Raw genomic sequence first — 6,000 nt, 5'->3', positions numbered from 1 at the left:
CCCAGGAGGAGATGGAATCCCAGTGGAATTTTATTTGAAATTCTGGTCAATTATCAAGCCACATTTGTTGGATGTGATAAGGCGCTGTATGGAAGAGAGGAGGTTGACGCCCTCAATGAAGGAGGGGGTTATAGTTTTACTATATAAGAAAGGGGATGAGAAGGATATAAGGAACTGGCGCCCAATCACACTACTTAATGTAGACTATAAGATTTTTGCTAAAGTTTTAGCCGATAGGATGAAAGAGGTAGTGGGTGGTGTTATTGGAAGTTGGCAGGTGTGTGCTATCCCAGGAAGAAGAATCGCTGACAATTTGGTGCTTCTTAGAGACTTGGCCTTCTACGCGCAGAATAATAATTTATCATTAGCAGTTGCAGGAGTCGACTTGGAAAAAGCGTATGATAGAGTGTCCCATCAATTTATGTTCTGTGTGTTAAGAAAGTTGGGTTTCCCTGATAGATTTATAGAAATGGTGGGATGTTTGTATGGTGGAGTCAGTAGTAAAGTCCTGGTTAATGGCTTTTTAGGCGAATCCTTTGAAGTGAAATCAGGGGTGAGGCAGGGGGGCCCTCTGTCTCCTCTTTTATTTATATGCATTATGGAACCCTTATTACAACACGTGCAGGTAGACAAAGTTTTTGAAGGTTTTTTTATTCCAGATGGGAAGGGGGAGAGGTTGAAGTCTTTATGTTATATGGACGATGCAGTTTTTCTATGTAAATCACAAAGAGATCTGGCGAGAGTAGAATTACAACTGCAGCTATTCGGAAGCATGGCTGGGATGAGAGTCAACTGTTCTTTTTCTCTTTTTTTGGGGATCCAAAATGGAGAGGGTGGCGAGAGTTACTGTAATGGAGGAGAGGTTGGGAGGACATAACTTTCCCAACGTGGAAAATTTTCTAGGGATGCACACCTGGTTGCTATATTATAAAGTTTTTATGGGAGGAGGAAGGGCAATGTGTTTTATGAGATACTTGATGGGATGGTTTGTTTTGAGTTGGGGGTGGGGAGTCCGGGACCTGACAAGACCTGTGGCTTTAGTACCACCTCCTTACTATGTTAAACTAAAGAAGTGGCATGACGAACAGGGTTTGACTGATTTGGGTGAAGGTGCTACGAACAAGGGCCTTTTGGTTAAATGGTTAAAAAAGGATGAAGTGATTACAAATATTGCTGATTTAAAGACCAAACAGTCGGAAGTGTGCTGGAAAAATTTAAAGATAGAAGGTGTGACAAATAGGCAAAAAGAAATTGTTTGGATGTCGTTTCATGAGTGTCTGATGACAATGGTGTTCTTAAAAGTCAGAGATTTGGTGAGGAGCGAAATATGCGTGAGGGAAGGTTGTGGTGGTATGGAGACTGTACGACATGTTTTTTTTTAATGCACCTTTGTGAAAACAGTGTGGGGTAGGTTGGTGGGACTTGTCAGAACTGTTTTGGGAATTGGAACTATTACACCTGAGTTATGCTTATATGGATTGGTGGATGGTGGCTCTGATGTGAAGAGAAGGGGATGGATCTTGTCTGCAATTGTGAAGGAGGTGGTTTGGGAGGCAAGAAGTGGGTGTAAGAAAGGAAGCTTTTTTGGTGTCTGAAGAAGAATGTAAAGAGTGGGTGATGAGTAAGCTTTTTACTGTGCTATTGTATGATAGGAAGGTGATGGGTTTGGAGGAGGCAAATAGTTTTTGGAATTTTGGAAGGTGGAGGCTGTAATAAGGTGGTGGGAGGTGCTGGAAAATGTTTTTTTACTTTTTGGAATATTATGTTTTTAATGTGTTAAATCTTGTTTTAAGAAAATACTTACCTGTATGATGATCGAAGCGTAGTACTGGAAGGAATCTTTTTTGGTTCTTGTTGACTGAAGTATGATACGCTGGATCTGAAGGAAAAAAAAAAAAAATAATCTGTTCTTACCGGTTTAAGATCTGATACGTCCCCTATCTGGGGACCATATATTAAATGGATTTTTAGAACAGGGAGATGGAAGAAGAGCTTGCTCTGTCCACTCCACGCATCGACCTGGTATTGCAGTACCTCCAGGACCGGTGCACCCCTCTCTTATGCAGTTTCCAAAAACAGAATGAATTCAAAAAGCAAATTCTCCTCCATCCTCCTCATCCTTTTGCTTGCTTGCTCACTCACTTGCAATGTTACTTTTGCTGCTCACAAGCTGTCTGTATGTTGTTCATTTTTGCAATAAACTTGCGTTTTAACCCCTGTGTGTACTGGTGTTTTTTGCTTCGTGTCAGTTCTTGGCCTTTCTTTCTCCCTTCCTCCTCCTTCCTTGCTCGCTCAATATTTTTTTACTCAGGAAGAAGCAGGTGAAGTGGCAGTAGTTGCAAGAAGCCAAACCTAGGAAGTCAGCAAGTAGACACATTTCGACTAGGCAGCTAGCTCGAGTATGAATGAACTTTCTAGGCAAGGCCCAAGATGAGGCCTTTTTTTACCTAGCCATGTCCAGCCAGCTCAGCCATTGCATTAGGCCTGACTTTGCTCCATTCCTGTCCCTTCGTACAACCAGCTTGCTGAAAAGCAGTCACTGCCTGAGTATTCATTCAGCAGCCTGTGTCTCCCTCTAGTGGGTCCCAGCCTTTTTGGCTTTCGTCCACGTGTCCCAGGAGGCGGTCTCATGCAAATGCTTTTCCCTGGTGGAGCAGCAACGAGAAGCAACTGGATGAGTGCAATTGTTGCTGCTGTCTGCCTGCTGGTCATTGCCAGGGTCAGCAGGTGCTTGCAAAGGTGTTGGACAGGTGTTAGAAATTGTGGATTGCTATCTAGGTCATCAGGAGGGGATTAGACTGCTTGGCCAGGCCAGGTGTGAAAAGTTGCTAATCAGCGTCTCCGCCTGGTCTAGAGGCGGGGGAAGGGCAGACAGGGGGCCAGGAGAGCAGCAGCTCCTCTCAGTGAGCTCTGGGTTGCGGCCATTACGCCGCTCGCTCGGAAAAGAGAATAATTGGGTTATCGCTTCTCGGCCTTTTGGCTAAGATCAAGTGCAGTTTTACTGTGTGACTTAGCCAAGAGGTGCCCGGGGTACCCGACAGTCGGCCTTGGGGGGAGCGTCCCTTTTCGGAGGGCCCCCCCCTTGCTGCTATTGGCCTTAGGCTTAGTCCCCGGGCAACGGGAAGTGATCGTCCTTTCCAGGGCGATCCGGACTGACTTCTGGGACCCCTTCGGGGGCTTCCTTGGACGAAGGAGCGGACGTCGTGCTGGACGGAGTGAAGATGGCGTCTTCTGGGATGCGTGATTCATTACGGTTCGTTGTGAAGCCGGAATTTAAGGAGGAAGTTGACTTAAGGACGATCGTGGTCGATGTTCTGATGGATCTCCTGAGCCTGCGGGTAAGGGATATTGTTTGTCTGCAAGATTTCCCTAAGCAGAGGTTGTATGGTGTTACTTTTCTTTCTTCCGAGATGTGCTGGAATGTGTACGAAAAGATTAGGAAAATGAATGATGAGCTGTTGAATAAGATGGATGTTGTGCCGTTATTTATGCAAGAAGATAAGGCTATAGTTGTGGACATGTACAACCCTTTCACGGACTTAAGTCTGGTTAAAGCGTTTTTGAAAAACTATTGTGAGAACTTGCGTGGAGGAGATAAGGTGTTGAATAAATTTCATATATGGACAGGAAAGTACCGGTTCTACGGGAAGTTTCGCTCGGATTCCAGTTGCATGGGTGGAGTAAGGAGGCCCCCTGCTGTGTTCAACATTGGCGGGAGAGGGGTTTTCTTTTTTATCCAGGGCAACCTGTTTATTGCCGAAAATGTTGCGTATATGGCCACACAAGTGGGGATTGTGAGCAAGGGGCCAAATGTAGGTTCTGCGGGAATGCGGATCATCTTTCTAAGGAATGTACTCAGAGGAAAGTATGTGACATTTGCATGAAGGTGGGCCATTTGGCCAGGCAATGTGAGGAGTATTTCATGGCTAAAAGAGAGACTCAGTTTCATGAGACTTTGGCGAAGACAGCAGCAAGGATGGCAAGGCGGAGGTCTCGTAGGGAGCCTTGGGGGGAAGATAATAGTGCAGGGCACGCTGATGCGGCTCAGTCTGCTGCCCCCTCAGGTTCTGAGGCCAATGACGCTGCGCCTGCAGAGCAGGAGGAGGCTGTGACCAGGGATGTCGTTTCCGGCCTTGCTACCGATGTTTCGGTAGCGGGTGGCGGTGTCGACTCTGGGAGCCTTGGTACTGTGGCAGGTGAAGGGCTTCAGGCGGATGTTGGTCAGCAGGAAGGTGAGAAGGAGGAACAAGGACCCTCGGTGAGTCAAGAGAGTGGTGTTTCGGAGGTGGATCAGGGAAGTGTGACTTTTGCTAGTCCTGGTCAGTTGGCAGAATTAATGAGCGGATTGTCTTCATGTAATGAGGAAGGTGATGAGGAAATGGACAGCGAGGAAAGCCTAGAATGTGGTCAGAGACTTGTCATTTCTATGGATGAGACTTCTCAATCCTCTATTAAAAGATCTCGAGAGGAGGGGGTAAGTGGAGGGGGGGAAGGTGGTGCCCTTCCTGATGATGGAGACTCGGGCTCAGAGTCTGCCAGTTCACCGTTCACACGAAAGAGGGTGTCTTATGCTAGTGTAGCAAGTAAGGGTCTTGACGAGGCTACGCATTATCTGTAGAATTTTTGCTATGGCTGTGTTAACTTTCATAACCTTTTTTGTTATGGCTCTAACAGTGAGTTCTTTGAATGTTAGAAGCATATGTTCCGGGTGGAGGAGGGCTGCAGTTTTTGATTTTTTGAGAGGGTTTAACACTGACGTGGTATGTGTTCAAGAGTGTGGTGTGGAAAGGGCTCCTGGTGAAGAGTGGAGGTGTGGGGATTCTGTGTGGTCCCCAATGTGTGAATCTAAAAATGAGGGTGTGGGGATCCTGATTAAAAGCCCATATGTACAGGCTATTTCACATGAGGTGGTGGTGCCGGGGAGGTTGCAGATTGCTGTGTTAGAGGTGGCAGGGAACTGCGTTAGGATAATCAACTGCTATGCACCTGCTGATAAAAGTGAGCGTGTGACCTTTTTTGAAACCCTTAAGTTGTGGATGCCTGGAAGAATTCCGACAGTGTTAGTCGGTGACTTTAACTGTGTGAGGAGGAGTGAGGAAAGGCAGAGTGTTGCTGTAAGTGGAATTGATGTGACCTCCAAAGCTTTGAATGAGTTGGTGTGTGACTTCCATTTGCAAGATGTGGCACGGGTGGTACAAAAAGATGATGTTTCCTGTACTTTTTTTTCCGACAAGGGGACAGTAAGGTCAAGAATTGACTTTATTTTTGCATCGCGGGTCTTGAAAGTTACGGGCTATCAGATGGATCCTGTGTCTTTTTCGAATCACGTCATGATTACAGGGTCTTTTTTTCTGGACAGTGATTTGGTATGCGGGAGGGGTGGGTGGAAGTTAAATTGTGCTGGACTTGAGGAGGGGGTGTATACGGATTTTAAAAAATATTTTGAGTGGCTTACTTTTAAAAAAAGTGGGTTTTTGGACATTCTGGAATGGTGGGACTGGGCCAAGGTGATGATCGGCAGGTTTTTGAGGAAAAGAGGGGTGGAGGTGGCCAGGAAAAAACATGAAGAGGAAAGGAGGTTGGTGCAAGAGGATGGGGTTGGAGGTGGAGGATGAATTGAAGGAGGTGCGGGAAGCACGGAATACGAAGTTGAAGGAACGTGGGAAAGGCATCGTCTTTAGAGCAAGAGTGAATAAGATGGAGGAGGATGAGCAGTGCTCTGCTTTCTTCTTCAAGAAGTCTTTTGGTCCCAAGAAGCTGTTTCAATCGGTATTGGAAGGAGAGGAGGAGGTGAGCGGTGGAAGGATGATGGATGTTATTAAGTCTTTCTATATCAATTTGTATGGTGGGAGTGGAAATGCTTCTGAAGAGGAAATGCGGGAATACTGTAAGGTGATGGAGGGGAACCTGAGTGAGGAAGATGCCGGGATGCTAGTTGAACCTTTGACGGATGATGAGGTGGAAGATGTGGTGAAGAGGATGAAGAAGAACAAGACCCCT

The 6,000-nt window shown here is 46.2% G+C and overlaps 1 pseudogene; it reads left to right on the top strand.

The window, feature by feature from the left end:
- Positions 1-1,837: 1,837 nt before the first annotated feature.
- LOC143990540 (U2 spliceosomal RNA) lies at positions 1,838-2,056 on the top strand (annotated as a pseudogene).
- Positions 2,057-6,000: the final 3,944 nt, after the last annotated feature.

The sequence above is a fragment of the Lithobates pipiens genome, unplaced genomic scaffold, assembly GCF_037356315.1.
Source record: "Lithobates pipiens isolate NorthernLeopardFrog02 unplaced genomic scaffold, aLitPip1_a1.2 Scaffold_18, whole genome shotgun sequence".
In the NCBI taxonomy this organism is placed as follows: domain Eukaryota; kingdom Metazoa; phylum Chordata; class Amphibia; order Anura; family Ranidae; genus Lithobates; species Lithobates pipiens.
This window is presented reverse-complemented; position numbering and strand designations above follow the sequence as displayed.